The sequence below is a fragment of the Tenrec ecaudatus genome, chromosome 17 (genome assembly GCF_050624435.1).
Source record: "Tenrec ecaudatus isolate mTenEca1 chromosome 17, mTenEca1.hap1, whole genome shotgun sequence".
In the NCBI taxonomy this organism is placed as follows: Eukaryota; Metazoa; Chordata; class Mammalia; order Afrosoricida; family Tenrecidae; genus Tenrec; species Tenrec ecaudatus.
The window spans coordinates 72,110,488-72,121,230 of NC_134546.1; the positions used below are offsets into that span (position 1 = coordinate 72,110,488).

Consider the following 10,743-nt stretch of genomic DNA (forward strand, 5'->3'; position numbering starts at 1 on the left):
CACGAGCCCGGCTTCGGCATGACATCTTTCTTGCATGGAGCCAAGGACCGAGGCTGAGATTTAGGCCAGAGAGAGAAACCTAACAGTTTCACCAGTAAGCTTGTATAATAGGAAATATTATATATTTCCAAATATTATAATTGCCTACTACTTCCTTCAGAATAGTCATATCTGGCCCTCAATTATCTCTCTTATAACATGGATAGACAAGAGGATGCATTACTTAGCTAATGAAAACCAGCCTAGGCCAACCCTTCAACTCTAGGAGAGGTCACAGCCATGGCTGCCCAGGTCTCCCCATTCACTAAACAGGTATGATTATACACAAGTCACAGTGAAGTTGGATGACCTGAGATTTCCCAATTACAATTTTAAGAAGGAAAAGATGATGATGAAAAGAGAGATAAACAATGGATATGTATGACGGTTTCCTGGGAAGAATGTCTTTGTTTGCAGATGTACAGGGAAAGGTGCAGCTGCTAGAGTCTGGGGAAGGCTTGAAGGCAGAAGAGGGCATATCTCAGACTCTCTTGACCTGCCTCTGCATTCAACACCAGCAAGTATGGCATGGACTACATCGTCCAGTGCCAAGGAAGGGCCTGCAGTTCATCTCAGTTACTGGTATTAATGTTAGTACTAAATCCTACATACACTCGATGAATGGCTGAATTGCAGTCCCCAGAGACAATGGCGAGAACATTCCCCATATTCAAATGGTCAGGCTCAAACTTAAGGACACAGCCTTGGATCATAGGAACAGACACAGTAAAGGGAATCATTCAGTATGCACACCTTCCTACAGGGAGACAGTGGGCTTCAGTGTGTGCTCAGGACTCCCAACCCCAGGGCTCAGTTCCAGCAGACAGATCAGAGAGGAGTTAACAGCTGGCTTTCTGTCAGTGACTGCGGCTTCCACACTATCTTACTATTTTCCTTGAGGACTTCCCTGGAAGTGGGAGTTTTTATCAAACGGTGAATTTGAAACATTTCATTTTAATATGAGTAAATGTTCTTCTATTTCCAAAGAGCAGAAGGCCACACATGGAGGCACATCATGCAGCGGGAAAAAGGCAAAGCTGAAGGATCTGTCAGCGCTGATGCAAATCTGTCCCCAATAACTGGTATTGGGAGGAGAGAATATAGGATGGTGAACATTTCCCTAAAATTTGCTGAGTCCTGGATAGATCAGCAATAGCACAATTGTATCCTCAAGCCACAACTGCTCATCACAGTTGTCAGGTGGGTCTCCAAAACTAGCTTGCAGAAGTCCTGCTGCCATCCTCAGCCACTGTGAGTCTGGACAGAAGAGATGATGGGCTTCTAAGGACACATTTGGGAGTCCTGGAGTAGTGTGCTCCAATGCTTGAAGCAATACAGGTGTTTTTCTCCATTAAAACTCTTGTCTACAGTTTCCCTTGTGGAATTGATTGTATAGTGCCCCAAAGTATTTATAAAGTAACAGATCTTGCAGACCAGTGGTTGTCCACTGTGCTAATTCTCCAATCCTTTAATATGGTTCCTGATGTTGGGGTGACACAACCAACCATAAAATTATTTTCGTTGTTACTTCCTAACTGTAATTTTGCTACTGTTATGAATCAAGTAACCCCTGTGAAAGGGTAATTCAATGCCCAAAGGGGTCGAGATCCACAGGTTGAGAACCAATGTTGTAGACCATACTAATCTAAAATTTTTTATTTCATAATTTTTATTTAAATATAAATGAAAATCAACCAATTTTAATATAACTTTCACTTTATCTCATGACTTTCAGGAGACACTCAGGAACCAAGATGGAAGGATTCTCAGCCCAAAGGAGAGATCCAAGTTCTAGAATGATGTCCAGGCCCTCAGTCCTATATGCATTCCTAGCTTACAGCCAAGACAGCATGCCAGACTTAAGACAAAGCCATCTTGGAAGAAAAGGCTCCATTCATCTGTTGAGCTTTTCAATCGGGCACTAGATAAGATTTGGAATGGGATCTTCTCCATGCCATCTCTTAGTCATAGAGTCAGGGAAACAACCAAAAAAAATAACAAAGTAGTTAGAATTTTAACCTGCACATTTTTATTCTTGTTTACTGATTAACAGAACACAACATCAGCAAATTGGATTGTATTTTCCTTGGAATCATATTTTCTACCATCATTCCAAATTTAAGAATATTGGGGGGTTAGTACACCTTGAGTATGACTGACCAAATCTAACTCCAAGCATCATTTAAAACTATTGCATATAGGTTCACAGTGAATAAAAATTGACTACCGGTCACCTCACAATTATACAGCATAATGAAAACAATATCTGCTATATTAGAGGCTAGTGTTGCTGTCGCTGTATCAATGCACCTCCTTGATGACTTTCAGAAGGAACTGTCTCCTCCATGGTCATTTCAGTAAACACATAATATCTTCAGAGTATCAGACTATAGTATGAGGACACTGCCTCCTATGACTATGGAAGAAACAGTGAAAAACCACGTCCTGAAAAAGCCAGAAACCCAGGACAGAGGGAATGACTTTGACAATTTGTTTGCTGTCCCTTTTTTGTTGTTTGTTTTCACTTAGTGGTTAAAGTTTTGTGGGGGGAAAAACAACATTTCCTGTGAAATATTTTCAGTTTGAGGCTGTTAATCAGCTCCACAAAATGGGAGCAAGCATTCTCTTTCACTCAAATAATACAATTAGGCCATAAGCGCAGTCACTGAGTCAATTCTAACTCATAGGAGCATTGTAGGGTCTGGATTGTAAATTATTTGGCGGCAGACCCTTTAGTCATTCTTCCAAGAAGCTGGATTTCAGGTGGCCAATGCCCCACCCACCGTGCACCCAGGGTTTCTATATGCTCATAGCAATTAAACAAACCTAGTACTGTTTTAGTATCCATGGGGGTGATTTTGATTCACTGTGTCCCATTGTGCCCAGGGCAGAAATGCATTTCTATTTTAAAGGCTGAGACCTTTGAGAACTAATTCACTAAGCCTGACTTCCAAGGCCTTCTGGGTGAATCACCAGCCATTTGGTTTGCGTGTAGTGCTTAAGAACTTCTCTGAAGCTTGACTCATGTGCCCCCGTTTTAGAATTTTGAAAATGCTGTCCAGGCCTCTTTCATCACTAAAGTATGCAACCTCTTTCTCCTTCACACCCAGTTTTGCCCCTTCACATTGTATTACTACCCAAATGTCAATATCCTCCTGTTCTAAGAATGTGCCCTTTGTCCCATATTCCATTCCACCCTACTTCACAAAGTTAAGAAGATTAACGCTTATCTTAGCTTCCATAAACTGCTTTCTGAAAGGGAACAATGAGTCCCAACCCTTCCCTGCTTATCCATTGAAAGATATGTACTATCCTCAACCCCTCCTGATTGCCAAACTGGCTGTGGTTTCTGTACTTCCCTTTCCTACAGTTCCCCTCTGCCCACATGGTCAAATTGTCCATTAGATATAAAGGGAGATAAGGGTCTTCCAGGACAAGTAAAGATATGCTGCAAGGCACTCAACCCTGTGGAAGATACTGACTGACTCACTGTGGCCGAAGGATCAACCTCCACGAAGAACAAGCAGGAGACCATCATATAGCCCATTTCTACCCAGAAGCCAATGTGCCAGGAACAATTGCCAAGACAACCGGACTTCAGAGAAAAAGAAGACAAGTTAGAAACTCCCCACACAAACAGAGCACACTAATATGAAGGGAGATAGGAGAACATTCAAAACACAAGACAGGGTATGACAAAAATGAATCCACAGATTGTGATAATAACTCTGAAAAACAAATGGACTCAATTCATACATTAAAAGTAAAAGACTGGAAAACTGGCTCAAAGAACATAATCTAACAAATCTATTGCCTGCAACAAACACATCTTAAATTCACAGACAAAAATAAACTAAGAATAAAGGGCTGGAGGAATATATACCAAGATAATGGCAACTTAAAAAAAAGCAGGGGTGGCAATCTTAATCTCAGACAACATGAACCTCAAGGTTCAAACCATTAAAAGAGACAAGGAGGGACACCACACAATGCTCAAAGGCTCAGTAAACCAAGAAAGAGTTAGCATATTGAGTATCTATGTGCTCAACAGTGGAGTGGCAAATTGCATTAAACAAACTACTAAAAAGATGAAAAGCTAAATCACGGATTCAATAATCATAGTAGTTGACTTTAACACTCCGCTATCAGAGAAAGACTGATTACTGGGAAAGAAGCACAGCAAAGAGGCTATAGAGCTAAACAATGCAATTAGGCCCCCAAAAAGTAATTATGCAACTGGGCCTGATAGACTATAGAGTTTTCCATCCAAACGCAAAAAAAAAAAAAAGAAAGAAAGAAAAGATTCTTCTGAAGCCCACATGGATCATTTTCAAGAATAGACCATATGCTGGGACACAAGTAAATCTTGAGTAAATTCAAACACAGATGTTATTTAGACATCTTTCTCATGTCACCATGATATAAAGCTGGAGATTAACAAAAGGACATCCAGAAAAGCAAGGGCAATCAACTGGAGGATGAAAAACAATCTCCTGCGACATGAATGGGTACAGGCCGAGATTAGATAGGATATTAGGAAGTTTCTAGAAACATATGAGTACAAGAATATCAAAACTTACGGGATTCTGTGAAGGCAGTTATCAGAGGTAGATTGATATCATTAAACACATATATGATAAAAAGAAGAGAGACTTATGACAGGCACATTATCACCAAACCTCCAGCAACTAGAACAGAGTCAGCAGGACAACCCCTCCAATAGCAAAAGAAAAGAAATAATAAAAATCAGGGCAGAGTTAAACCAGTGGGAAGACAAGAGAACGACGTAAACGATAAATGCAGCTTAAAGCTGGTTCTATGAAAGGATCGACAGAATTGACAGACCACTGGTGAATCAGACAAAGTACAGAAAGGAGTAAACATCAATAGCCAGGATGAGGGATGAAACAGGATTAATTACAACAGACCCCAGTGAGATTAAAAGGACAATCACAAAGTACTATGAAGATCTGTATTCTAATGAATTCAGAAATGTGGAAGACATGGATAGCTACTTGGAAAAAGAGTCCCTCCCTAGATTATCTCAGACAGAGGTCAAGAACCTCAACAAACCCATAGCAAAAGAAACAGAAAGGGTCATCAAGAAGCTACCAACCAGTTACTGCGAGGTGGCGGCTGAGAAGGCGGCTGTGGTGGCGCCTGCAGCAGCAGCAGCAGAGGAGGCAGCAGAGGTAGCGACAGCGGCTACAGAAGACGACGGATTTTCTGAAAGGATTTCCCTTCTACAACAAAAGCAATTTTAGCTGATTCCATGCTGACTCTGAGTGAAAAGCCTCGCTCAGCCTCTCCGGAGAGCATGTTGGGCTGCCTACCTTGTGTTCAGAGTGTGGGGACCCAGCTTCTTATCCGACTCTTCTTGGTCTCCCATAGAACAGACACCCCTCAGTCTACCTGCCCACTCGGGAGTACCCATCTGAACAAATCATTGTCACCGAGAAAACCAATATCCTCATGTGCTACCTGCACCAGCAATGGGACAAAAAGAATGCTGCCAAGAAGCAAGATCAGGAGCAAGTGGACCTGGAGGGCGAGAGCTCAGCTCCCCCCTGCAAGATCGCCTGGACCGACAGCCAGGACATGCACTAGGACACTTAAGACTCTCACTGCCCTCCCCCAAGCCTCCTGTCGTGTCTGCTCTGCATCATGCATCTGCGCCCGCCCCACCTGCCAGCCCGCCCCACGCCATCCACACTGCGTCCACTCTCCTAGGAGCTGATGTATTTATTTTCCTCGAGTTTTTACTTATGCTGTAAAGTGTTCCCACCAATGGTTAAAGAGGACTTCAAACGCCGTAAAAAAAAAAAGAAGCTACCAACAAAAAAATTCTCTGGGCCAGATGGCTTCACAGCAGCATTTTACCAAGAATTCCATTAAGAGTTGACTCTGATCCCCCATAAAGTATTCCAAAGCATAGAAGAGGATGACAAACTCCCAGACTTATTCCACGAAGCCAGCATAACTTTGATACCCAAACAGGGTAAAGACCCCACAGGTATAGAGAATTACAGACCAATATCTCTAATGAACATACATGGAAAAATCCTTAACAAAATATTGGCCAATAGAATACAAAAGTATATAAACATATCATCTACCACAAACAGGTAAGATTCATCCCAGGGATGCAGGGATGGTTTAACATGTGAAAAACCATCAATATTATATACCACATCAAGAAAAACAAGGTAAAAAAAACCATATAATATCCATAGATGCAGAAAAAGCATTTGACAACATCCAACACCCATTCCTAATTAAGACACTCACAAAGATAGGAATGGAAGATAAATTCCTCAAGCTGATACAAGCTGTCTAAGAAAAGCTAACAGCTAATATCATAGTTAATGGAGAAAAGACAAAAACAATCCCACTGAAAAATGGTACAAGACTAGGATGTTCCTTGTCCCCACTTCTATTCAATATCGTACTGGAGGTTCTAGCTAACAACATAAGACAGCAGAAGGGATCCAAATGTGAGAAGAGGAGGTGAAACCACCGTTATTTACAAATGACATGATCCTGTATTGAAAACCCCAAGAGTCCCACAATGGGAGTACTTACAGCAATAGAAGAATATGGAAAAGTGGCAAGATACAAGATCAACAAAGAGAAGTCGGTAGGATTGCTATACACACCAGACAGGGCCATGGAAGAGGAAATCAGGAAGGCAGTGCCCTTCACAATAGCCAAGAACAAACTGAAATACCTAGGACTATATGTAACAAAATATCCTAAAGAACTATACAAGGAAAATTACAAAATCCCACTACAGGAATCAAAAAGCGACCTCCACAAATAGAAGAACATCCCAAGCTCATGGATTGGAAGGCTCAACATAGTAAAGAGACAATTTTAACCAAGGCACTTTACAAGCTCAATACTATTTTGATTCAAATACCAACAACCTTCTTCAATGAATTGGAAAAAAAACCAATCACTATGTTCATATGGAAAGGGAAGAAGCCCAGAATTAGTAGAGAACTCCTCAAGAAGGACAAAGTTAGAGGACTCACCTTACCTGATTTTAATATGTATTACACAGCTACAGTGGTCAAAACAGCATGGAACTAGTACAATGGCAGCTCCTCAGAGCAGTCGAAAAGAATAAAAAGCCCAGGAATAAAACCATCAGCATATATAAAATTGATCTTCGACAAGGGTCCCAAAACCAGCAAGTGGGAAGTGTATGCCTTTTTAACAAGTGATGCTGGAAAAAAATAGATATCCACATGTAGAAAAATGGAACAAGACGTTTACCTCACCTCCTGCACAAGACTAAACTCAAGGTAGATCACGGACCTAGAAGAAAAACACCAAACCATCAGGACCATCAAAGAAGGAATTGGGGGAAACCTAAGATCATTGGCCTTGGGAATGCATAGACTCACTGCAATAGGGAAGGGCACACACACCGGTGAACTGGAAATTGACAAATGGGATTTAATAAAAATAAAACCCTGTGTGCCTCAAAAGACTTCACCAAGAGGGTGACAAAACAACCCACAGACTGGGAGAGGAATTTAGTAAAGACTTATAGGACAAAGGGCGCATTACTAAAATCTACAACACCTTCATGACCTGAAAAAAGAGGAAAACAGTTAACCCCCTATGGAAGTGGGCAAAATAACTGAAAAGAACTTTCACTAGGGAAGAGATCCATAAGGGCCAAAAAGCATATGAGAGTGTTCCCATTCATTAGCCATAAGAGAAATGCAAATTAAAACAATGATATACCACCTGACACTCCCAAGCCTAGCCGAAATCAGAGAGCAACAAGTGTTTGAGGGGTTGTGGTGAAACAGGAACCCTCTTCCTTTGCTGGTGGTCATGTAGATATGTACAGCCACTGTGGCAAGCAATCTGGAGATACTTAAAGAAAATGGAAATTGATCAACTTTATGACCCAGTCATCCCTATACTGGGCATATACCCAGAGGAGGTAACAAGGATAACACGACCAGTCATCTGCACTCCAATGTTTATTGTGGCACAATTCACAATCGCAAAGACATAGAAACAGCCTAAGTTTCCATTGATAGACGAGAGCATTAGTAAACTCTGGCACAAACTATGGAGTATGATACAGCACTGAAAAGCACAGACAATCACATGAAACACGGCGTTTCATGGGAAGAGTTGGAAGAAATCATGTTAAGTGAGGTAAGTCAATCTCAAAAAGACAGGTATGAGGCCCCTGAGGTAAGTACAATCAGCATTGCAGGAATAGAATAGACACTTATCTCTCAATACATGGGTGGGATTATAGGTAGTTGGGAGATCAGACAAAACCCAGGAAGGTACATGTGAGTCCAACATAAAAAAGGGGAAAGGAGGCAGGAGAATGTGGGTGGGGAGAAAGTGAGATGATGACATGGGCGGAACAGGGCACTAACCCGCCCGAGGGGAGAGTATTGGTTGTGTCCCCACAGAATCGTGATGTGCATACAGAACCCAAGATGATGCGCCAAACCAGGGGGACAATTAACAGGTGGGGGAGTCCATAAAAAGACTGTTCTATAGGGTTAGCCCCAACTAGAACCAGCCTGACCCCCACCATGGAAGGGTGTGCCACAGAGAATGACTAGACATTTTGATGGGGGAAATAAACTGCCCTGCCACGCTCAGAAGGAAGCAGAAGCAAATGAAGGGGGAGGAAGGGAGTGGAGCGCAACCTGGACCACCAAGCCCTGAGGATAATAGCCTTGCTCAGAGGAGCCATTGCACAGAGAGGACCTTATGACCTGCTCCATCATGAAACATGACACCCACGCGGACCCATAGCCCTACATGGGACAACACTGAAGACACAGGGTAGGATTTGTGCTTGAGCTGACCCCACCAAAGCAAAACACTAAGGGCGTACAGAGCAAACTTATCCCAAGGGGATATAAAAAAATAAACTTTGAGGCCAGGGCATAGCACCCCATCAGACCTGACAGGAAAACACTCCTAAAGGTCAACAAACAGACCTTAGACCATTTACAGACTTTGCTTTTTTTTAATGGTTTTTGATTCTTTGTGTCATTGGTTTTTTTTTTTTGTTACTGCTGTTGTTCTGTATTGCTTTGTTTGGTGCTGTCTTGTTTTTATGTGCATATTATCTCCACAGGTCTATCAAGATAAGATAGGCTGGATAAACAATGTGGAGAAGAAAAGAGGACTGATGGTTCTGGGAGGACATGGGAGATGGTAAGGTGGGGGAAAGGAAGTGGTGTTAACCAACCCAGGGACAAGGGAATGGGTGATTCAAAATCAGTGGCAAGGATGCTGTAGGAAGCCTGGGAGGGTGTGATCAAGGGCAATGGAACGAGAGGAATTACTGAAACCAAAATGAAGGCTGAGCATGATAGTGGGACAAGAGCAAAGCAAAAAGAAACAGAGGAAAGAACAAGGAGGCAAAGGGCATTTATAGAGACCTAAACACAGGCATGTATATATGTCAATATATTTATATATGATGATGGAGAAAGAGATCCATGTGCACATATTTATAGTTTTAATATTAAGGTAGCAGATGGACATTGGGCCTCCACTCAAGTATTCCCTCAACATAAAAACACTGTGTTCTATTATTGTGATTCTCATTTGCAGAACACATGTGCGGAAGACAAATGTGTGCACAAGCAAGTGTAGTGAAGAAAGCTGATGGTGCCCAGCTGTCAAAAGATACAGCATCTGGGGTCTTAAAGGCTTGAAGGTAAACAAGTGACCATCTAGCCCAGAAGCAACAAAGCCTACATGGAAGAAGCACACCAGCCTGTGTGATCAAGTGGTGTTTAAGGGATCAGATATCAAGCACCAAAGAACAAAAAAAATCCTATCATTGTGAATGAGGGGGAGTGTGGACCCAAGGCCCATCTCTAGGCAACTGGACATCCCTTTGCAGAGGGGTCACGGGGAGGAGATAAGCCATTAGGGTAGAGTGTAGCATCAAAGAAACACACAACTTTCTTCTAATTCTTAAATGTTTCCTTCTCCTCCGCCACCACCCCCCACCCCAACCCCTAAGCACTATCATGATCCCAATTCTAACTTAAAAACCTGGCTAGACCAGAGGATGTACGCTGATGCAGATAAGAACTGGAACACAGGGTATCCAGGACAGATGAACCCTTCAGGACCAGTGCTGAGTGTGGTGATACTGGAGGGTGGAGGGAAGGTGGGATACAAAGGGGGAACCGATTACAAGGATATGCAAATAACCTCCTCTCTGGGGGGTGGACAACAGAAAAGTGGGTCAAGGGAGACATCGGGCATTGTAGGATATAATAAAATATTAATAACTTAAAAATTACCCAGGGTTCATAAGGGAGGGGGAGTGGGGAAGAAGGGGTGTATGAGGCCCTGATACCAAGGGCTTAAGTAGAAAGCAAATGTTTTGAGAATGAATGAGGGCAACAAATGTACAAATATATTTGACACAATAGATGTGTATATGGACTATGATGAATTATACAAGTCCCCAATAAAATGATTATAAATAACAAAAAAATGAAATGAGAACCCACGGATTGGGAATTTTTTTTTTAACCAATGACACATCGGACAGAGGGCTAATTGCAAAAATATACAGAACTCTGTATTCCCTGTGTGTTTCCGGTTCCCATCTGTACCATTATACATCCTCCGGTCCATCCGGACTTGCAAGGTAGAACTGGGATCATGATAGTTGGAAGTATGCGT

The 10,743-nt window shown here is 42.1% G+C and overlaps 1 pseudogene; it reads left to right on the forward strand.

Annotated features, from left to right (window-relative positions):
- Positions 1-279: 279 nt before the first annotated feature.
- On the forward strand, positions 280-5,655 carry LOC142430496 (DET1- and DDB1-associated protein 1-like; annotated as a pseudogene).
- The last annotated feature ends 5,088 nt before the right edge of the window (positions 5,656-10,743 follow it).